We start from the raw sequence: 23,517 nt of genomic DNA, 5'->3' as shown, positions 1-23,517 counted from the left end.
TGCTTATCACTAACCGAAAGAAATTCGATTAAGATCTATAGTTAACCTATTTATTATACATGCTTCTTATATGACTAAGCCATGGAAAAAACTCTTAGTTGCTTATCAGAAGAAAAATAGATATCAATGAGTACCAAATTCATATGCAACCGAGAATGGGAAGGGAGAGGGCATGAAGGCACTCAGAAAGGCAATGCACTACAATGAGGAGAATCATTTTCCTTAAATAAAATATATTTTGTAGGGTCATGTAACAAACCAAGTGCTTACCATTAACATAAAAGAAATTCGATTAAGATCTATAGTTAAAAAATTTATACATACCACTTATACGTTAACTAGGGATAGGGAAAAAGAATTCAAGTTGGTTAGTAGAAGAAAAATAGATATCAAAGAGTAAAAAACATATATATAAGAATCATAAGTGGGCATGAAGCAGACACTCGAAAAGGCATTGCGCTGGAGTGAAGAACCATTTTCCTTAAATAAAATGTACTTTGTAGGATCATGCACCAAACCAAGTGCTTACCACTATGGAAAATAAATCCGACTAAGATCTATAGTTTCTTTCTAAGAAAGAGACCCCCCCTCCCTCTTTCTCTACCTAACCAAAACGTACTTTGTAGGAGTGTGTATTATATTCAAGTGCTTAACACTAACCGAAAGAAATTTGAGTAAGATCTACATTTAATTAATTTATTATACATGCTGCTTATATATATGACTATCCAGCTTCACGAAACTTCCCAAATCATGCTTCCCTAGCCAGCTTCTTGCTTCAGCTGGCGATTCCCAAACGTTCGGTGTCGTGCGTAGCTTCTCCCATCGCTAATGCCCAGCTAGGAGGTTGCTGGCCTAGTTGGGCGTCAGTTTGGGCCGTTGGAGGGAGCCCAGTATGGGCTAAACATCAAGGGAACGCGCCCCTGTACAGATTCAGTTGAGGGAACGAACTAGCGATCTGTTTGAGAGCGTACTGATTCAATGGATTCACTTGGCGGTGCCAATTTGATTGTAATATTGGCTAACTCCAGCTTTTCCTATCGGTGGAGCTGGGCCGACCGTGCCTCGCGTTTTTGTACTGCAATCAATCGTAACTTCTTGAAGCTAGCTTCTCGGTGCTATTTCGTTCGGCTCAGATCTGCTCCAGGAATTTGTGAAGTGTGGAGCGGGAGAAGATCAGAACACACCCTAAACCATGGAAAAATAACTCTGAGTTGCTTATCAGATGTAAAATAGACATCAATGAATACAAAATTCCTATGCTACCGAGAATGAGAGGGGAGCGAACATGAAGACGCTCAGAAGGGCAGTGCACTAGAGTGGGGAGAATCATCTTCCCTAAACAAAATATACTTTGTAGGATCATGTATCAAACCAAGTGCATCTATAATTAAAAAATTATGCATACTACTTATATGACTAAACTAGGGAAATATAATTTGAGTAGGTTATCTGAACAAAATAGATATCAAAGAGTAAGAAATATGCCACCGAGAATAAGAAGGAGCACTGATGAAGATGCCCAGGAAGGCAATGCACTAGAACGGGGAGAATCATTTTCCATAAATAAATTGTCCTTTGTAGGATCACGCACCAAACCAAGTGCTTACCATTGTGCAAAAGAAAACCGGTTAAGATCTATCATACATATTTTGGAAACAACACATGAGAACATCAAACCTACACCAACATGCAAACAACATGAGGTACAACTAACAGGAAAAATGATTCGTTTGGCACTAAATAAGATCTATAGTGAATAATAGACATTATACATGTGGCTCACATGACAAAGCTAAAGAAAGAGGATTTCGAGTTAGTTATCCGACAAAAAATAGATTTCTAGGAGTAAAACAGCAAACAATTGTCCTGACCACATGCCATCAAAATCTTAGAAGGGAAGTTAAACCCAACATTTCACAATCTGTTCGTCCAAAAGAGTAATAACGATTCCAACAAAAATTGACAACACTCCAACAAGATGGATCTATCCTGTCATGTTTTAAATCCTCAATTTGATATACACATGAAGAAAAAATTCTAGAAAACTAAGGCCATATCTAGGTATTGTTTCTTAGTATACAAAACTCTAAGCAAAGCAATCTATGCTTTTTGCTCTGGGCGTACAAATTATTACGGCACGCTCAAAAAATTAGATCAAATTATGAAGAAATTTGTAGAACCGACTGAGAAATAAGATTCTCTTGGTCAACTGAGACCATACTTTTTTCCACCAAATCATAAATAAATTGGTAAAGTGACAATACTTTTTTTAATTTCACACTAGGTGTACAAATTATTACATCACGGTGATTATTTTTCTAGATTTGGGTAAAGAAGTTGCAAAGTCGGTTAAGAAATAAAATTTTATCGGCCAACTAGGATGTAGACAAATCCATGGAATAAAGGTGAATTACGGGTGTCGGTCGACGGCCCACGCCCTTGATCATCTGATCCACCTATGGGGGCAAACATGAGACGTGCCACCATAATAGCGTAAAAGTTCCGGTAACACAATTTCTAGGTCACTCCACATATCTGCATTCTATAAATTCATGCAACATAAGAAATCAACTCATGAGACATTTATAAAAATATGTAGCATAAAACAGATTTAATAACATCAACAAACATACACAACATAGGAAATAGAAAATAATAATCAATGCAACACAACAAAGTGTGTACGCAACAATAATAATGCATGCATAACACACCAAGAAAAAGGTCACCATACTTGTCTAAGCCACACGAATTCGGCTTGCCAGAACCACATCATTGAATTTTTTGATACCTGGGACCATCTGAAAGTGCAATGGCATTTAAGCTATATTTTGGTGTGATGACAATGTGGTTAGTTGAACTAATATCGGTTGCTAAAGTTTATCTCAGGTTATTGGTTCTAAGCACCCGCGATGGAGATGTGCGACCCCCCATTTCAAAAATGACAAAGGCATGGTCTTTCGACGCTTCGAAGGTTTAGTTTTGGTTTGCCTCGAGTCGTAGGAAAGACCGCACTATTAAGAGGGGTCTGTGTGGACAAATGTTGTGTGGGAATGCCTTTGCCGAGCCTTCTCTCTTACCCTTCCCACTCCAACCACCTCATATGTATCTAGTGTGTGTGTTGTGGTACTCAGAAAGTTGCAACAGTAAGTTACTGGGTACCCCGTGCGCACGGGATCTTTTGACCCCCGTGCGCACGGGGTACTGGGTAACTCTCTGGGTACCCCGTGCGCACGGGGTCTTTTGACACCCGTGCGCACGGGGTACTGCGTAACTCTCTGGATACCCCGTGCGCACTGGGTCTTTTGTCTCTGGACACCCCGTGCGTACGGGGCTGACTTAGCCCGTGCGCACGGGGTCCAACGGGCAGAAATGCCCACCCTCACATAAACACTATAAATAGGCCCTTCTTCCTCCTCCAACCTTTAACCCTAATGTCTTGTTGAGCTCCACCATTGCTACACCCCATTTTGCTCAATACTCTCAATCCATCCGCCCAAACTTGTTGAAACTTTGGGGATTGGGAGAGCAAGACCCAATCTACAACTTGACCAAACCAAATCGCGTTCCCCGCAACATTTCTTCCCCATTGACTTGTTACTCTTGGAGCTTGGGCTCCTAGGCGGTTAGAGGTTCCTCCGGAAGCTTCCTTGCTTGTGGTGTGCTCCGCAGAAGTTTGTAAAGGTGTGGTGGTCGCCTTCAAGACCAACCCCAAGTGATTCGAGGATTATCCGTTGGGGGTGACTCGAAGGAGAATACGGTGAGCCTTTGGTGGCATTCCGCAAGCTTTGGCTGCGGCACCGCTCCAAACAGAGATTAGCTCTTCCCTAAGGAAGAGTGAACTTCAGGTTAAAATCCACGTCCTCGTCTCACTTGTGGTTAATCCTTTCCCGCACCTTTCTTTGTTGGTGTATGTTTGTTGGCTTGCTAAGTAGTTTGTTGCCTAGCTTTTCTTCTTGGAGCTTGCTTGTCATATAGGTTGCATTCACCTAGTTGCATATCTAGTAAACTCTTTTATCCGCAAAGCCTTAAAATCTACAAGAAAGATTAAAATTTGTAGTCTCCTATTCACCCCCCCTCTAGTCGACCGTATCGATCCTTTCAATTGGTATCAGAGCCTCATGCTCTAATATAAGGTTTTACAACCTTAGAGGATATGGTCGATCTAGGGAATGAGGGAGGTGGCCTACCCGTTGCGGGGGATGGTCAAAACCAACCCCCGCCGCGAGTGAGACACTTGGTGCTCCAGTCGTTGCTCCTGCCGCTACTACTAACCCGAATGTCCCCTTGACCGCGGCGGATCTTCTTTCAATGTTTGCGGACCTCAAAGTCTCTATGTTGAAAGAGGTTCGTGCCTCGGTCAAGGAGGAAATTGATGATCGCCTAAAGCCATCAACGTCCGCATCAAACTCGTTTAACCCAAATGAGGTTCATGATGCGGATGACTCGAGGGAACCCCTTGCTTCCCCGGCTCGTACTCAAGTTCCCCAGTACAATGCCGTGGAACCCTTTTACTCTCCTCAACCCTTGCAACATCCCCGCATTAATCCTGTTGGGCCTCCGCACCCTTTGAAAGCTAATGCATTTGCTAAGTGGAAGCTAGATATGGAGTCTCACATCCGAAGTGCTTCAACTCAATTGTGGTGGATTGTGGTCAATGGATTCAACCCCAAGGACCCAATGAATCTCACTCCAAGGGAAGCAGTTGATGATCAACTCAATGCTACTGCACACAACATGCTTCGCAACGCTGTGACTGAAGACTATAGTGTTCCATTGCTCTTCTCAAAACCGCAAAGGAAATTTGGGATTGCCTTGAGGAGGCTCTTGAAGGAGATGAAGCAATTCGAAGATCTCGGTTGGCCTTGCTCAAACAAGAAGTCAATATCTTTGTGAGGAATGAGGGTGAGTCCGCAGAAGAGGTTTACCGAAGATTGAAGTCCCTTGTGCTAAACTTGAGAACCTTTGGGTGCACTTGGGCAAATGATGAATTCATCAAGGACAAGTTCATAGATGCTATGGTTCTCACAGAATATACCATGGTCATGATGGTTCATCAGAGTCCGGACTATCACAAGTTGACTTTGGCTCAAGTTGTTTCCACTTTCTCTACCCATGTTCTTTTAGAAACCAAGTCCAAGAAAACATATGCAATAGCTCAAGCAACCAAGAACTCCAATCTTGCCTTGAAGGCCAAGAAAGTGATGAGCCAATCCTCAAGGGAGGAAGAAGTGAGTGAAGAGATATGTGAGGAGGATAATGATACCTCGTGCCCGGCAAATGATTTTGCAGAAGACTTGGCTCTCTTAGTCAAGAAGTACTCTGGGGCCATGGCAAACAAAGGAAGAAATCTTCAAGGAAGATCTTTTGGACGAAGGAAATGCTACAATTGTGATATCCCAAGACACTTTGTTCATGATTGTCCATATGAGAGACGTGAAGACAAGTCCGAGAAGCTTGTGCTTAAGAAGAAGAAGTTCATCAAGTTTGCAAAGAGGAAGGATGACAAGGCTCTTGTTCATGAAGAATACATGTCTAGAGATGAAGATGACGGTGATGATGATCAAGTGGGCACGACCGCCTTTGCCATGCATGCCACTACCTCCTCCTCCACCACCGGCCTCTTCGACTCTCCAAATGAGGACAAGCCATTCACTCATCGATGCCTCATGGCCAAAGAGGTAAAAACAAAGTCCAAACCCAAGAGACCCGACAACTACACTCCCAATGTCTCATGTGAGATAGTGGAGGATGAGTGTGAGGAGGGTGTGGATAATGATGAGGAATCCTTAATGGCTTTCATGAAAACTCTTCATGGTGAAGCTCGTGCTTGTTTTGGCGATCTCCTTAAGTCACTCGCCGAACGCGATGACTTTATTGAGAACGTTGAGAACCTCCTTATAGAGGAAAAAGAGAGAGTTGATCTCCTCGAGCACGAACTTAATGAAGAGAGTGTCATGAGAGCATCACTTGAGGAAGCCTTATCTGCTCATCAAATTGACTTTGTTAAAACCAACAATGCCTTGCAACTTGCTCTTGAGAATAAAGATGCTCTTAACGTTAGAGTTGAAAAACTTCTAGTTGACCATACAAGACTTGTTGAGGAGCATGAGTTCCTTGTGATTAGTTCCAAGGTTGTCAAAGGTGACCTCATTGCTCTCACCGAGTCTCATGCTCAATTAAAAGCTACAACCATTAAGGCTCTCACTTCCGTACCTCATATTGATTTAAATGATGATGCTTGTACGGTTAACTTTGCTCATGATTGCACCTCCCTTCAAGAGGAAAATAAGAAGTTGAAAGCTCAAATTGAGAAAGGGCTTGTATCATGCATCCAAGGGGAGAAAAACCTAAACGATCTCTTGAGCAACCAAAAGGAGTGTGTTACCAAGGAGGGAGTTGGGTTTAATCCCGCAACTAAGAGTGGTAAGAACAACAAGAAGATCGATCCGACTCCTTCTCCTCCCCAAAAGGTAGTGTTTGTGCAAGAAGGGCGCAAGGAGAGGGAGAAGGAGAAGGAGATGAATGGTGTTGGGAATGGTAAGGTCATTAGGGACAAGGCTATTCCCAAGAATTTTGCCGGCAAGAACAATCCATCATATGTTCTCATGAGAGGAGATGATGGCTATACCTTTGCAAAATTTGTTGGAACTAACTATGATGATTATGCTTGGACTATTTGGGTTCCCAAGACCCTTGTTGCTAACTCACCAGGACCCATTGCAAAATGGGTACCTATAACCAAAGCTTGATTATTGTAGGAATATGTCTCTGGTGGAACTCAATGGGTGATCGACAGTGGATGCACCAATCATATGACCGGAGAAAGGGAGATGCTTGTGGAGTTCGTTGATTCACTCAAGGCCTCTTCGAACATCTCCTTCGGTGACAATAGCAAGGGAAAGGTATTGGGTTTGGGCAAGGTGGTAATCTATAATGATTCATCTCTTGCAAATTTCATGCTTGTCCAATCCCTTCACTACAATTTACTTTCAACTATTCAATTGGCTCGTGCCGGATATGATTCACATTTTGGTGAATTCCATGTGACCGTCTTTAAGAGGAGCAATCTCAAAGTGGTATTTGTTGGGCATGTTGAAGACAACCTTTACGTGGTTGATTTCTCGAAAGAGAAAACTCATCTTGCAACATGCCTAATGGCCAAGGCCGACGTGGGGTGGCTATGGCACCGTAGGCTAGCCCACGTGGGCATGAGAAATTTACAAGCTCTCTTAAAGGGGGAGCACATTCTTGGACTAACCAATGTGTCTTTTGCCAAAGATCGTCCTTGTAGTGCTTGCATTGCCGGAAAGCTTCATGAAAACGCTCATAAAGTGAAGACTATCATCACCACCTTGAGGCCCCTCGAGCTTATCCATTTGGATCTATTTGGGCCTCCAACATATGATAGTTTGGGAGGAAGGAGATATTGCCTTGTCATTGTTGATGACTTCACAAGATATACTTGGGTGTTCTTTCTCAAGACTAAAGATGAAACTCAAGAAACCTTCATCAACTTTGCCAAAGAAGCTCAACGTCAACATAACTGTGAGATCAAGGCAATCCGAAGTGACAATGGCCCCGAGTTCAAAAACTATACAATGGATGAATTCTTGAGTGAAGAGGGGATAAAGCATCAATATGCCGCACCATATACTCCCCAACAAAATGGTGTTGCGGAGAGGGAGAATCGGACTCTTATTGAGATGGCTAGGACCAAGCTTGATGAGTACAAATCACCATACAAGCTTTGGGCAGAAGCCATCAACACCGCGTGCCATGCTTCAACCCGGCTTTATCTCCACAAGCTCAAGAACAAGACCCCTTATGAGCTCCTAATTGGGAGAAAGCCCAACGTCAAATACTTTTGGGTATTTGGTTGTAAGTGTTTCATTTTAAACAAAAAATCCCGGTTAGCTAAATTTGAGTCTAGAACTTATGAGGGCATATTTGTTGGATATGCATCAAACTCTCATGCTTACCGAGTTCTCAATAAATCCACCGGATGCATTGAGGAAACGGTAAATGTGGAGTTTAATGAAGATAACGGCTCCCGCATGGAGCAAATTGTTCCTAGTGTTGTAGGTGATGAGGCTCCTTCACAAGCTATAAGGATAATGGGGATAGGCCACATTCTCCCACAAGAAACACCCCACGTCCAAGTAGAAGAAGAAGGAGTAAGAGCCCCTCTTGAGGATTTTCCACAAGGGAAGTCATCACCAACACCACTTGTACAAGATTCCTTGGGAAGTAATGAACCTATCCAAGAACAAGATCAAGACCCTCATATTCCTGAGCAAGATCAAGAGCAAACTCTTCAGAATAATGAAGAACCAATCGTTGAGGCTCAAGATCAAGCTCAAAGTCATGATCAAGATCTAGATCAACTCCAACCACAAGTGTCTTCATCGTCATCACTTCCTACTGAGCAAGAACCTGTGGTTTCAAAGAGAAGAGTGTCTCCAAGGCTAAAGCAATCTCAAGGGCAAGCTTCTTCATCAAGTCCAAAACCAAGTGAAGAAGAGCTTGACCGCAAAGAGCAAAAAGTGGCCGCCAAGCTAAAACATCTTCAACACCTCACCGAGAACATCTACGGAAGCATAAAAAAGGGGGTAACTACTCGTAGACGTTTAGCAAACTTTTGTGAACATCACTCGTTTGTCTCTTGTGTTGAACCCCTTAAGGTGGAAGATGCCCTTGACGATCCGGATTGGATAGATGCCATGCATGAAGAACTCAACAACTTCACATGCAACAAAGTGTGGACCCTTGTGGAAAGACCCAAGGAATTTCATAATGTCATTGGAACAAAGTGGATTTTCAAGAACAAACAAGATGAATATGGACAAGTAATAAGGAACAAGGCAAGGTTAGTGGCACAAGGGTTCACCCAAGTTGAAGGTTTGGACTTTGGTGAAACTTTTGCCCCCGTTGCCTGTCTCGAATCCATTCGCATCTTGCTTGCTTATGCCTCTCATCATGATTTCAAATTATATCAAATGGATGTTAAGAGTGCATTTATTAATGGTCCTCTTAAGGAGTTGGTGTATGTCAAGCAACCTCCCGGTTTTGAAGACCCCGATCATCCCTCTCACGTTTATGAACTCCATAAGGCACTCTATGGACTCAAACAAGCACCTCGTGCTTGGTATGATCACCTTACGGCGTTCCTAAGCGAGAAGGGGTTCCAGATTGGGGTAATAGATTCCACTCTCTTTACGAAGAGGGTAAAAGGAGAGTTGTTTGTCTGCCAAATATATGTTGATGATATTATCTTTGGGTCAACTAACCATGCTATTAACGTTGAGTTTGAGAATCTTATGACTAAGGAATTTGCGATGAGCATGATGGGAGAGTTGAAGTTCTTTCTCGGTTTTCAAGTGAAGCAATTGAGAGGTGGAACCTTCATCAATCAATCTCGTTATATTCAAGACATGCTCAAGAGATTCAAAATGCAAGATGTCAAGCCAATGAAGACACCCATGGCCACAAATGGTCAACTTCATCTTGATCCAAATGGTAAAGAAGTGGATCAAAAGGTATATCGCTCTATGATCGGTTCCTTGCTTTACCTTTGTGCATCTACGCCAGATATTATGTTGAGTGTGTGTATGTGTGCAAGATTTCAATCCGCTCCTAAGGAGAGCCACTATTCGGCAGTGAAAAGGATCCTTCGATATTTGGTTCATACCCCAAACTTGGGCCTTTGGTATCCCAAGGGATCATCATTTGAGTTAATGGGTTACTCGGATTCGGATTGGGCCGGAGACAAGGTTGATCGCAAGTCCACATCCGGCTCATGTCAATTCCTAGGGAGATCGTTGGTAAGTTGGTCTTCAAAGAAGCAAAATTGTATATCTCTCTCCACAGCCGAAGCTGAGTATATTTCTGCCGGAAGTTGTTGTGCCCAATTACTATGGATGAGGCAAACTTTGATGGATTACGGTGTCAAATGTGACAAAGTGCCTCTTTGGTGTGACAATGAAAGTGCCATCAAGATCGCCGAGAATCCGGTTCAACATAGCAAGACCAAGCATATTGAGATTCGTCATCATTTCATTAGAGATCATGTGGCCAAGGGAAACATTGAGTTACTCCATGTCAACACCGAGAATCAACTAGCAGACATCTTCACCAAGCCCCTTGACGAAGCAAGATTCCGCGAGTTAAGGCATGAGCTAAATATCGTGGATATTAGTAACTTCAGATGAAACTCTTGCTCACACACACATACTCATGTACTATCTTTCTTAGATGTAGGCACATGTCTAGGGGGAGCTAGCTCAACTCATGAGCTATCTTATCCTAGAAGTGCATAAAACAAACACCATCTTTCACATAAGCCACTTTAGGTGGTACTTGTGCTTCAAAGATGAGTATTGGTCTTGGGCCCAAGGTTCATATCTTCGCGGTGCCATACCAAGTAAACTCAAACATGGTGGCTTCGGCGACCGCCATCGCTTGAGGTTTTTTTGTCCGTGTTTGTTTCGTGTGTGTGGTGTCGTGTTTCTTTTTCTTTCTGTTTGGTTGGTTCTCCTCATTTTTTTGGTACAAGTGCTCCACATATACCCTTTCCATAGTGATAGGACTTTCCTCGCGGCGTGTTTAGAAACGTAGACCGAGTGCCTTGTGAAGTAGGGGTAAGAGTATACACTCAGCCCTGTATTTAAAAAGATCCACTCATGTCAAAGTTACTAGATACCCCGTGCGCACGGGCCTGTACCGTGCCCAAGGGGCCCCTGTGCCCACGGGCTCTGTACCGTGCGCACGGGACCCCCGTGCGCATGGGGCTCACTTAGCCCATGCGCACGGGGTCTGCGGTTTCTGGTCCTGAAGAGGTGGGGCGTGGGGGGGCACGGGTTCATTCCCACCCATTCGCCCCCTCCACTCCCCAGGAAGCCTCCAGCGCTGCCGTCGTCGCCTCCTCTTGCCGGAGCTCCTCCGGGCCTTGTCGGAGTTCTTCCTTCGTGGATCCGGATCCTGATGGGGTCCTCCTCCGGTTGGTCCTCTCCTCTGGTTCCATCTCCTTGTGTTCCCTCTTTTGTTCTAGCCTTAGGGTTTCTTTGCTCCCTAGATTCGTTTGTCCTCATCTAAACTTGTAGATAGTAGTCTAGTGCGTAGATCCGTTGGTCTCTCTGCTGCATTCACTCCCTAATTTCGATCTAGAAGTGGCTGCCGCTGGGAGACCCTTGTGTCCACGGGGTGTTTGACCCTCGTGCGCACGAGGCCCCGTGCCCACGGTCCTGTACCGTGCCCACGGGGTCTAAACCCCCGTGCGCACGGGCTCTCTAGGAACTATTGCATAGATTGTTGTCTATCTCCTTGCCATTTTTCTAGCACTTGTACTCATTTGTGTCTCGTACTATGTGTTGTTGGGTTTTTGTGTGTGTTTCAGACTCCGCTGACAAGAGGTCTGAGCTTCGTCGCAAGCGTGCAAAAGAAGGATCAAAGGACTTCACCATTGCTTGTCGTCAGCCGTCTGAAGGCATGGGTCAGGGGTCTGGGACAGGTCAAGGCCGTGCTCGCCGTGCAGCCTCAAAGCGGCCCGTTGTTGAGGCTTCCGATGAATCTGAGGAAGAGTATGAATCACAAGATGATGAGATAGAAGAAGAAGATGGTCGTGATGAGGAAGATGAAGAAGATGATCGTGATGAGGAAGATGAAGAAGAGGGAGAGGAGTCTAGTCCGGAGGAAGCTACTACGGGCAGGTGTGACCTCCGGAATATGCCTCTTGTCAAGTGGACCAAGCCAGAGATCTGGGCTGAGAGACAGAACCATCCGTATGTTAAGGCCACGAGTATGGGAATGGATCCCCGGTTCAAAAATGGATTTCAGCAAAGAATCTATCATGAGCTTCTTATGACCAAGTCAAAGAAGTTTGCTCCTCACAAGCAAGTCAACACTGAGAGTTTGCGCGACAATGATCATCTGTATCCCGGTATGTACACCGCTCTTGGACGATTGGGTTTGATTTCGTTTGTCACCTTCAACCACCCCTACAATGAAGATCTTGTGATGCAGCTTTTTGTCACTCTGTACTTCTCCAATGATTCTGCTCGCACCCTCACATGGATGTCCGGAACATATCAGTGTTCAGCTCCTATGGCAAAGTTCTCCGAGATCATTCCCTGCCCATTCATGGATGAAGAGACTGTTTCTGATGAGTTTGGCATTGTTCGGGAAAGTGGACAGCGCACTAAGGATGAGATTGCCTTTGCTTACAAACAAGAGAAGTCGTTTGTCACTGGGTCAATCAAAGACCTCCTGCCCCTCTATGACACCATGCGCCATATCATGCGGTATACCCTCACTCCAAAGGCGGGGGATTCCCATAACATTCGGAGCTCCATGCTTGATGTCTTTGTGTGTCTTCATCAGAAGAAGAAAGTGGATGTTCTGGATTTCATGTACTACGAGTTGCGTCAGTGTGTACAAGAGAACAAGTCCTTGATCTATGCTCCGTTCATTCAGGCGTTGATTGAGACCGTCTGTCCAGCAAAGTACATTGCTAGCTTCAAGACTGTCGTTCCCAAGCGCAACTCCAACCGGACCCCAGCTGCTCCTGCTTCCTATGTGCCCATCAAGAAGGGGCGCAACCCTAGGCCTGAGGATCGTGCTACTTACACTCCAGGCATGTCTTCTACTGCACGGATCCCTCGTGGTAAGGCCAAGTCTGTTGGCTCTGAGGCCATTTTTGCCAAGGGATGGAAGAAGTCGCTGTTCAAGACCTTGAGCAACATGTTCAAGATGTGTCAGTCGATTCAGCGTCGTCAGATCAAGGAAATCAACAAGGAGAAGCTTGTTCGGCATGAGCAGACGGCAGCAAGGGCTGCTGCTGGTGAGGAGGTCGGTCCAGGTTCTGAGGACGTCGACAGTGAGGCCACTGCTCAGTCTTTCCCAATGGCTGGGTGGCGTTTTGATGATGATGATGATGCCTCGAGTGCTCCTCCTCTTGTCTAGTGGGTCTCGTGTCGCCTTTTGTCTCCTTTTTGTTTTCTTGATGACAAAGGAGGAGAAGTGGTGTGTGTGGTGTGTGTGTTCGTGGGTGTGTTGAGATCTCAAGCCTCGTGTTTCTCGCTGTTGGTTGGTTTTAGTCGGCTTGAGATACTCTTATTTCCTTTCCGTCTGTGTGGTTGTGAGACTCTAGCTTTATTATTGTATCTTGCTATTATCCTCATATGCTTATGCTTATTGGGTCTCACATTATGTGCTCACCACATTGTGTCATGAGATCTAGGCACCGTTATAGGTTTATTTTGATGTATCTCATGACTTATCAATAGTGATCTTGGTCGAACCTCCTATGGGTGTACTAGATGCATTCTTGTATTCGGGCACATATATAGGGGGAGCTATCATGATCATTATTTGTTCCATGGCTTTCTATCTGTTTATTCTCTTTGCCATGCTCTAACCACGTTGTCATCAATGCACCAAAAAGGGGGAGATTGAAAGTGCAATGGCACTTAAGCTATATTTTGGTGTGATGACAATGTGGTTAGTTGAACTAATATCGGTTGCTAAAGTTTATCTCAGGTTATTGGTTCTAAGCACCCGCGATGGAGATGTGCGGCCCCCCATTTTAAAAAGGACAAAGGCGTGGTCTTTCGACGCTTCGAAGGTTTAGTTTTGGTTTGCTTCGAGTCGTAGGAAAGACCGCACTATTAAGAGGGGTCTGTGTGGACAAATATTGTGTGGGAATGCCTTTACCGAGCCTTCTCTCTTACCCTTCCCACTCCAACCACCTCATATGTATCTAGGGTGTGTGTTGTGGTACTCAGAAAGTTGCAACAGTAAGTTACTGGGTACCCCGTGCGCACGGGGTCTTTTGACCCCCGTGCGCACGGGGTACTGGGTAACTCTCTCGATACCCCGTGCGCACGGGGTGGTGCGTTTGTCTCTGGACACCCCGTGCGCACGGGGCTGACTTAGCCCGTGCGCACGGGGTCCAAAGGGCAGAAATGCTCACCCTCACATAAACACTATAAATAGGCCCTTCTTCCTCCTCCAACCTTTAACCCTAATGTCTTGTTGAGCTCCACCATTGCTACACCCCATTTTGCTCAATACTCTCAATCCATCCGCCCAAACTTGTTGAAACTTTGGGGATTGGGAGAGCAAGACCCGATCTACAACTTGACCAAACCAAATTGTGTTCCCTGCAACATTTCTTCCCCATTGACTTGTTACTCTTGGAGCTTGGGCTCCTAGGCGGTTAGAGGTTCCTCCGGAAGCTTCCTTGCTTGTGGTGTGCTCCGCAGAAGTTTGTAAAGGTGTGGTGGTCGCCTTCAAGACCAACCCCGAGTGATTCGAGGCTCATCCGTTGGGGGTGACTCGAAGGAGAATACGGTGAGCCTTTGGTGGCATTCCGCAAGCTTTGGCTCCGGCACTGCTCCAAATGGAGATTAGCTCTTCCCCAAGGAAGAGTGAACTTTGGGTTAAAATCCGCGTCCTCGTCTCACTTGTGGTTAATCCTTTCCCGCACCTTTCTTTGTTGTTGTATGCTTGTTGGCTTGCTAAGTAGTTTGTTGCCTAGCTTTTCTTCTTGGAGCTTGCGTGTCATATAGGTTGCATTCACCTAGTTGCATATCTAGTAAACTCTTCTATCCGCAAAGCCTTAAAATCTACAAGAAAGATTAAAATTTATAGTCTCCTATTCACCCCCCCCTCTAGTCGACCGTATCGATCCTTTCACCATCTCATTGCAGCCGCCATACACCTCGAGCTCAGTGGCACAACAAGCTATTATTTTGAGGGCACCACTAGCTCCAATGTTGAGGTGATGGGTGGAGGAGATATCATGGTAGAAGTGGTGTAGGAGGAAGGTGACATCATAGAAGAAGGAGGATACGGGGAGGGGGAGGGGGAAAGGAGCGGGCATGAAGGCACTCAGAAAGGCAATGCACTGGAGTGAGGAGAATCATTTTCCTGAAGAAATATACTTTGTGGGATTGTGTATCAAATCAAGTGCTTATCACTAACCGAAAGAAATTCGATTAAGATCTATAGTTAACCTTTTATTATACATGCTTCTTATATGACTAAGCCATGGAAAAAACTCTTAGTTGCTTATCAGAAGAAAAATAGATATCAATGAGTACCAAATTCATATGCAACCGAGAATGGGAAGGGAGAGGGCATGAAGGCACTCAGAAAGGCAATGCACTACAATGAGGAGAATCATTTTCCTTAAATAAATTATATTTTGTAGGTTCATGTATCAAACCAAGTGCTTACCATTAACATAAAAGAAATTCAATTAAGATCTATAGTTAAAAAAATTATACATACCACTTATACGTTAACTAGGGATAGGGAAAAAGAATTCAAGTTGGTTAGTAGAAGAAAAATAGATATCAAAGAGTAAAAAACATATATATGAGAATCATAAGTGGGCATGAAGCAGACACTCGAAAAGGCATTGCGCTGGAGTGAAGAACCATTTTCCTTAAATAAAATGTACTTTGTAGGATCATGCACCAAACCAAGTGCTTACCACTATGGAAAATAAACCCGAGTAAGATCTATAGTTTCTTTCTGGGAAAGAGGGGGGGGGGGTAGTTTTGCCCCCCCCCCCTCTTTCTCTACCTAACCAAAACGTACTTTGTAGGAGTGTGTATTATATTCAAGTGCTTAACACTAACCGAAAGAAATTTGAGTAAGATCTACATTTAATTAATTTATTATACATGCTGCTTATATGACTATCCAGCTTCAAAAACTTCCCAAATCCTGCTTCCCTAGCCAGCTTCTTGCTTCAGCTGGCAATTCCCAAGCGTTCGGTGTCGTGCGTAGCTTCTCCCATCGCTAAAACCCAGCTGGGAGGTTGCTGGCCTGGTTGGGCGTCAGTTTGGGCCGTTGGAGGGAGCCCAGTTTGGGCTAAACATCAAGGGAACGCGCCCCTTGTACCGATTCAGTTGAGGGAACGAACTAGCGATCTGTTTGAGAGCGTACTGATTCGATGGCTTCACTTGGTGGTGGCAATTTGATTGTAATATTGGCTAACTCCATCTTTTCCTATCGGTGGAGTTGTGCCGACCGTGCTTCGCGTTTTTGTACTGCGATCGATCGTAACTTCTTGAAGATAGCTTCTCGGTGCTATTTCGTTCGGCTCAGATCTGCTCCAGGAATTTGTGAAGTGTGGAGCGGGAGAAGATCAAAACACGCCCTAAACCATGCAAAAATAACTCTGAGTTGCTTATCAGATGTAAAATAGACATCAATGAGTACAAAATTCCTATGCTACCGAGAATGAGAGGGGAGCGAACATGAAGACGCTCAGAAGGGCAGTGCACTAGAGTGGGGAGAATCATCTTCCCTAAACAAAATATACTTTGTAGGATCATGTATCAAACCAAGTGCATCTATAATTAAAAAATTATGCATACTACTTATATGACTAAACTAGGGAAAGATAATTCGAGCAGGTTATCTGAACAAAATAGACATCAAAGAGTAAGAAATATGCCACCGAGAATAAGAAGGAACACTGGTGAAGATGCCCAGAAAGGCAATGCACTAGAATGGGGAGAATCATTTTCCATAAATAAATTGTCCTTTGTAGGATCACGCACCGAACCAAGTGCTTACCATTGTGCAAAAGAAAACCGGCGGTTAAGATCTATCATACATATTTTGGAAACAACACATGCGAACATCAAACCTACACCAACATGCAAACAACATGAGGTACAACTAACAGGAAAAATGATTCGTTTGGCACTAAATAAGATCTATAGTAAATAATAAACATTATACATGTGGCTTACATGACAAAGCTAAAGAAAGAGGATTTCGAGTTAGTTATCCGACAAAAAAAAATAGATTTCTAGGAGTAAAACAGCAAACAATTGTCCTGACCACATGCCATCAAAATCTTAGAAGGGAAGTTAAACCAAGAGGGGTTGATGACTGGTAAGCCTCACCCAACATTTCACAATCTGTTCGTCCAAAAGAGTAATAACGATTCCAACAAAAATTGACAACACTCCAACAAGATGGATCTATCCTGTCATGTTTTAAATCCTCAATTTGATGTACACATGAAGAAAAAATTCTAGAAAACTAAGGCCATATCTAGGTACTGTTTCTTAGTATACAAATCGAATTTGAATTTAAAATTTTGTTACATAATAGATAGATTTCATGTCCATATTTCCAACTTTTCAGAAATATTTACATATTGGCAGACAACAAGAGCAAGTTGGGTAAGTAGGTTTCCCCCTCGGGTTACCGAGTGGAACTATGAATTCCCTACAAAAAAGAAAGTGGAGGCCTGAGTTGCATAGTTTGATTCGGGGAAATTAGAAGCCTGTTTTGTTCAATATGTTAAACTGTTGTAATTTGATACGTGGATTCGAAGTTCTAGTTAATATATTGTTCATTCTTATGTATGTGGTGATCCTGCAAAGTTAAATCATATTCAAAATTTATATTTTTGTTCAATACATATGCAATTGTGCACAATAAATATGTGGTGCGGCTGCCTTATTTGAGGGCAGCTGTTGAAGCAATCGTGCCTATTTCGTGCACCGTTTTAGGGCAGTTGATGGAGACACTCACTTTTTCGTGCCTAAAAAACATTTTTTCATGCCCCAAATTTTATTCCAAAGCAAGTTTTGGTGCCCTGTTATAGGGGCAGCTATTAGAGATACTCTGAGTTGCATAGTTTGATTCAGACATGACCGTCAGTTTTCTCTTAGACAGAGACAACCACATGCGGCACCCGTGATAAATCAATGGCGATGGACAAGAACATATCTCAGATCGAATCTAGTAGAACTGACTAATGGAGAGCCACGTAGCCACCATCATTATGTAAAAGAATTGTTAGATTGTAAACCTAGCGCACTTGTAGATAGTGGATGGATGGCATCTTCTCCCCGCAAAAATAAGAAGATGATACCCCGTATAGATGGCATTTAGTAGTTTGATCCATATCTCTACGTGGATCGATGGATCCATCGACGTAGACTGCAATGGGCGACAGCACATGCATGCAGCTCACAGCTCCATGGCTGCTACAGCCTCCGGCGACTTTTGCTCAAGTGGCCATCTCGAATTGAATCCCACGCACGCTACGCTAGCTCGCTGCTTGATGTGTGTTTTCTTGTCGTGATCCGTGCATAGGTCATAGAGAAGGTGTGGTCTCTAGGTCATACTCGCGGTAGGTCCAAAGGAGGAAAACAAACCGGAAAGAAAAGCTTCCTGCAGACGCACCCATCACCCCTCCCTCTCCCTCCCCCTCTCCAACGGAGCTCCAAAAAAGTAAACGCCTCGGGCAGGGTAAGAACGGGGTACCCACCCACCCCCAAAAACACCTTTCCGGCATATTTCGACGAACAGCCAGGAAGAAAAACCGCACACATAATTTGCAAAAAACATAACAAAACAGAAGAACTGCGCTCAAGAATCTGCGAACCAGTGCGGGTCTACGGGCCGCGCCTGGCACCAAATCTCTCCATTACCCGCCTTTGAGTTGAGCAATCAAACCACGCACCCGCACACATCAACGACGTCCGACGGCGACGTTAATCATTGATTGCTTTATTATCAGATCAGATTATGTGCGCGCTTCATCCCCAAAGATAAGCTCCAAGTGCTCTCTCCATGTACCTACCACTAGGGGAAAAAGAAGAGAAGTGCCTTGCAGACGCTGGAATCTTCAGCACCGGTTCCTTTCATGCGTCGACGACGACGCCCGCCTTTCTTTCCCTGTTCAATCATGAAAAAAAACCTACCCGCCTTCCCAGCAAAGAGATTCCACGTGTAAGGGCACAATTTTTAGATGAAATAATGGAGCTGTTTTTTTTAGTAAATAATTTTTCTTATTCTGCGCGCTCGCGGTGAGAATTTATCAACGGCTATTTAGTCAATGGCTGTCGATTTTCGCCGGTGACATGCAAATACTGAGCAGAATTGACATCTACGCCGCGGTAAACTTGTTGATAGTTACCGCTTTGGTTTTCCTGAGCATCAGGGTCGTACCATTGAGCCAGAAAGATATGCATAGATATACGTACGTAGCTGGTGAATTATTATACGGGCATGGCGCAGTATTCAACACCAACTTCCAAAGCTGTGTGACGAGATCCTAGACAAGGATATACAACATCTAATGTATTGCATAGGGAAGTTGGACTTTTGCATACCAGAACCACCGGAGGCTGGGTGCTGGCCCAAGCAACAAGGTCAAACATGAGGAACGGGGCCCACACAGCAGCATTCTCCTTTTCCTCCTCCATGGGCTGAAAAACACGCTAGTGGCAAACGTGCAAAAGGAGCCGATTAGGATGTGAATGCGTCTATAGCGCCTCACCTTAACCATTTTCTGCGAGGGAACGGCAGGCAGCTTCTTCTTCCTCCTCCATGCTGCTCTGCGCCACGAACCCATCGCCCATGGTGGTTGCTTAGGCAGTCAGGGTCCGAGTAGCGCAAAGCACCCCTGCGGTAGCCGAGTTTCATGAGAGGAAACCATGCAGCCGCTCAGCTCATCATGGAGTAGCAGCAACAGTAGATACACCACCAAATCGTCCGCACCGTTCGCTAGCCTTGTCGCTGCCGCCCTTTTGCTCTGTTTCGTCTCGCCGACCAGCTCCTGCACAGAGCAGGAGAGGGGCGCCCTCCTCGGCTTCCTGGGCGGGCTCGTGCCGGGCGGCAGCGGAAGTCTCAACGTGTCGTGGGTGAACGGCACGGACTGCTGCCAATGGGAAGGCGTCCTCTGCAGCGGCGACGGCACGGTCACGGACGTCTTGCTGCCTTCCAGAGGTCTCAGAGGCCTCGTCTCGCCATCCTTCGGCGATCTTCCTGGCCTGCTGCGCCTCAACCTGTCTCATAATTCGCTTGAAGGCAATCTACCGGCAGAATTGGTGTTCTCCAGAAGCATTACTGTCCTCGACGTCAGCTTCAACCGCCTCGATGGTCCTCTGCAGGAGTTGCAATCCTCAGATACTGGCCTTCCTCTCCAGGTGCTGAATATCTCAAGCAATTTGTTTACAGGACAGTTTCCATCCGTGACATGGGAGGCCATGAAGAATCTGTTTGCTCTTAATGCGAGCAACAACACCTTCACAGGACAAATACCATCTTCTATCTGCAGCAACGCCCCCTTGTTTGACATGCTTGACCTTTGTTTCAACCAATTCAGTGGCAACATTCCCCCAGGGCTTGGCAGTTGCTCCATGCTGAAAGTGCTCAAGGTTGGACACAACAACCTCAGCGGAGCTCTCCCGCCGGAACTCTTCAATGCTACCTCACTGGAGCAGCTCTCCTTACCCAACAATTTCTTGCAAGGAGTTCTTGATGGCTCCCACATAGCAAAACTAAGCAGTCTGACTGTCCTTAATCTTGGATCGACTGGCCTCAGTGGCAAGATTCCGGATTCTGTCGGCCAGTTAACAAGATTGGAGCAACTCTACTTGGACAACAACAAGATGTCTGGTGAGCTGCCACCGGCCCTAGGTAACTGCTCAAATCTCAGATACATTACCATCAGAAACAACAGTTTTACCGGGGAACTTAGCAAAGTCAACTTCACCATGTTGGATCTGAGGACAGCTGATTTTTCATTGAACAACTTCACTGGTACAATTCCTGAAAGTATCTACTCATGCACCAACCTAGTTGCGTTACGGCTGGCTTTCAATCAATTTCAAGGCCAGATCTCACCAAGCATTGGAAATCTCAGGTCCCTCTCCTTCTTTTCAATCACCGGCAACTCTTTTACAAATATCACAAATGCACTTCAGATGCTCAAGAGCTGCAAGAATCTCACCTCCCTGCTTATTGGAACCAACTTCAAGGGTGAAACCATACCACAGGATGAAACAATTGATGGTTTTGAGAAGCTTCAGGTACTCACCATAGATGATTGCCCATTGGTTGGGCAAATCCCGCTTTGGATATCAAAGCTTGAAAAATTGGAGATGCTAGACCTGTCAATGAATCAACTCACTGGACCGATACCATCCTGGATTGATGGGCTGGGCTTCCTGTTCTTTCTAGATATATCAAGCAACAAACTTACAGGGGATATACCAGCTGCATTGACAAAGATGCCGATGTTACTATCAGAGAAAAATGCTGCTAAGCTGGACCCAAAGTTCCTTGAGTTGCCTGTATTTTGGACACCATTACGTCAATACCGGATGGTCAGTGCTTTCCCCAACAAATTGTGTCTGGACAACAATAATTTCACTGGTGTGATTCCCCCTGAGATTGGTCAGCTAAAAATGCTTGACATCCTTAATTTAAGCTCCAACAGCTTAACTGGTGGAATACCACAAGAAATCTGCAACCTCACAAACCTGCAAACACTCGATCTGTCGAACAACCAGCTCACAGGTGCAATACCATCTGCACTGAATGGTCTGCACTTCCTTTCCAAATTTGATGTTTCCAACAACAAGCTAGAAGGGAAAGTTCCAAGTGGAGGACAGTTTGATTCTTTTTCAAATTCTAGCTACAGTGGGAATCCAAAGCTATGTGGCCCTATGATCAATAATGACTGCAACTCAACATCATCTTCAGCGTCCCCAAGACGGTGGAACAAGAAGAACATTACTGCCGTTGGATTAGGTGTGTTCTTCGGCGGGCTTGCCATTCTGTTCTTGCTGGGACGTCTGCTTATGGCCCTCAGAAGAACAAACTCTGTCCACCAAAACAAGGGTAGCAGCAATGGCGACATAGAGGCAAGTTCATTTACCTCTGCATCAGATGACTTGTGCAATGTGATGAAAGGAAGCATTTTGGTGATGGTACCTCAAGGCAAGGGAGAATCAGGCAAAATCACCTTCCATGATATCTTAAAGGCCACAAATAACTTTGACCAGCAGAACATCATCGGCTGCGGAGGTAATGGTCTGGTTTACAAGGCAGAACTGCCAAATGGACCCAAGCTTGCCATCAAGAAGCTCAACGGCGAAATGTGTCTGATGGAAAGAGAATTCACCGCAGAGGTTGACGCACTCACCGTGGCGAAACACGACAACCTTGTGCCTCTATGGGGCTACTACATCCAGGGAAACTCGAGGCTCCTCATATATTCTTACATGGAGAATGGCAGCCTGGATGATTGGCTTCACAACAGGGACAATGGCAACACATTGCTTGACTGGCCAACAAGGCTAGAGATTGCACAAGGAGCAAGCCGGGGCCTTTTCTACATCCACAATATCTGCAAGCCACACATTGTACATCGTGATATCAAGTCCAGCAACATCCTTCTTGACAGAGATTTCAAAGCTTATGTTGCAGATTTCGGGCTTGCCAGATTGATCCGTCCCTATGACACACATGTCACAACTGAGCTGGTCGGCACTCTGGGTTATATTCCTCCCGAGTACGGGCACGCATGGGTGGCCACACTGAGGGGAGACATATACAGTTTTGGAGTGGTGCTGCTTGAGCTGCTCACGGGGAAAAGGCCCGTCGAGGTCCTGTCCAAGTCCAAGGAACTTGTCCAGTGGGTACGGGAGATGACGTCCCAGGGAAAGCATACTGAAGTCCTGGATCCAGCGCTGAGAGAACAAGGGCATGAAGAGCAAATGCTGAAGGTGCTTGAAGTTGCTCGCAAGTGTATCAACCATAATCCTTGCCAGAGGCCAAGCATCCAAGAGGTGGTATCCTGCCTGGAAAATGCAGATGTGAACCTGCAGGTGGAAATGTAGTTAAAAGTAGAATAGATACAGGTGGTAATCTTGTGCTTTGCTAGACTAGGTGTAACCTGAGTAGAAGGATTGTTTTCTAACAGATCGTACAGTCGTGTGTGTAGTGTACATCTCTGTACAGAAAAAAAAAGAGGCTTTGTAGTTGTGAGCCCATATATTCAATTTTGCCTCTTTTTGTGTGTGGAAACATTTCAGCTCCAAACTCGGTTCCACAATTACGGAAAATGGTATTCTTGCGCTTTGCTAGACTAGGTGTAAACTGAGTAAAATGATTGTTTTCTAACAAATTGCACAGTTATGTGTGTAAGCTGAGTAGAAAAAAGGCTCGTAGTTACAAGACCATATATTCAATTTTGCTTTTTTGTGTGTGGAAACATTGCAGCTCCAGACCCCGTTCCACGATTACGGAAAGTGGGTTGACATGCGCCCCCAGGTGCTGTTTGAGAAAGAGAAAGTGGGTTCAGAGCTGTTGCTGAATTCATCTTCATTTATTTGAGCTGCCTCAGTGCACTTCCGAGAACAATCCTGCGAAGCGGAGTGGGAACATGTTGATATGCTAGCAGAATAACTTCGATTTCTCTGAGAAAAGGCGCACAACACAACGTGGGAAGTCCAACATTACAGCACCTAGTTGACTAGTTGTTCCTATGACATTGGATTTATTTCTGAGACCAGAATCACGCGCATATGGCTTCACTAAGTCCTAATTGTTGCCATCGGAGAGCTAGTTTCAGTATACTGTACCAATATGAGGTCTGGTGGGGAAATCGAACTGTGGACGCGGCATTGATCCAGAACCCAGAGCAAAAGGAGTGCAATCCGCATGTCACGGACAACACATTGTAGC

At 44.9% G+C, this 23,517-nt stretch overlaps 3 pseudogenes; all 3 read left to right on the top strand.

The window, feature by feature from the left end:
* Positions 1-4,159: 4,159 nt before the first annotated feature.
* Positions 4,160-8,385, top strand: LOC147960825 (uncharacterized; annotated as a pseudogene).
* Positions 8,386-9,455: 1,070 nt separating this feature from the next.
* Positions 9,456-10,214, top strand: LOC147960824 (secreted RxLR effector protein 161 pseudogene; annotated as a pseudogene).
* Positions 10,215-19,305: 9,091 nt separating this feature from the next.
* Positions 19,306-22,859, top strand: LOC125518995 (tyrosine-sulfated glycopeptide receptor 1 pseudogene; annotated as a pseudogene).
* The last annotated feature ends 658 nt before the right edge of the window (positions 22,860-23,517 follow it).

The sequence above is a fragment of the Triticum urartu genome, chromosome 7A (genome assembly GCF_056163025.1).
Source record: "Triticum urartu cultivar PI428250 chromosome 7A, HENAU_Tu73, whole genome shotgun sequence".
NCBI classification, from domain to species: Eukaryota; Viridiplantae; Streptophyta; class Magnoliopsida; order Poales; family Poaceae; genus Triticum; species Triticum urartu.
The sequence above is the reverse complement of the archived record's forward strand: the minus strand, read 5'-3'. Positions and strand labels throughout refer to the sequence as shown.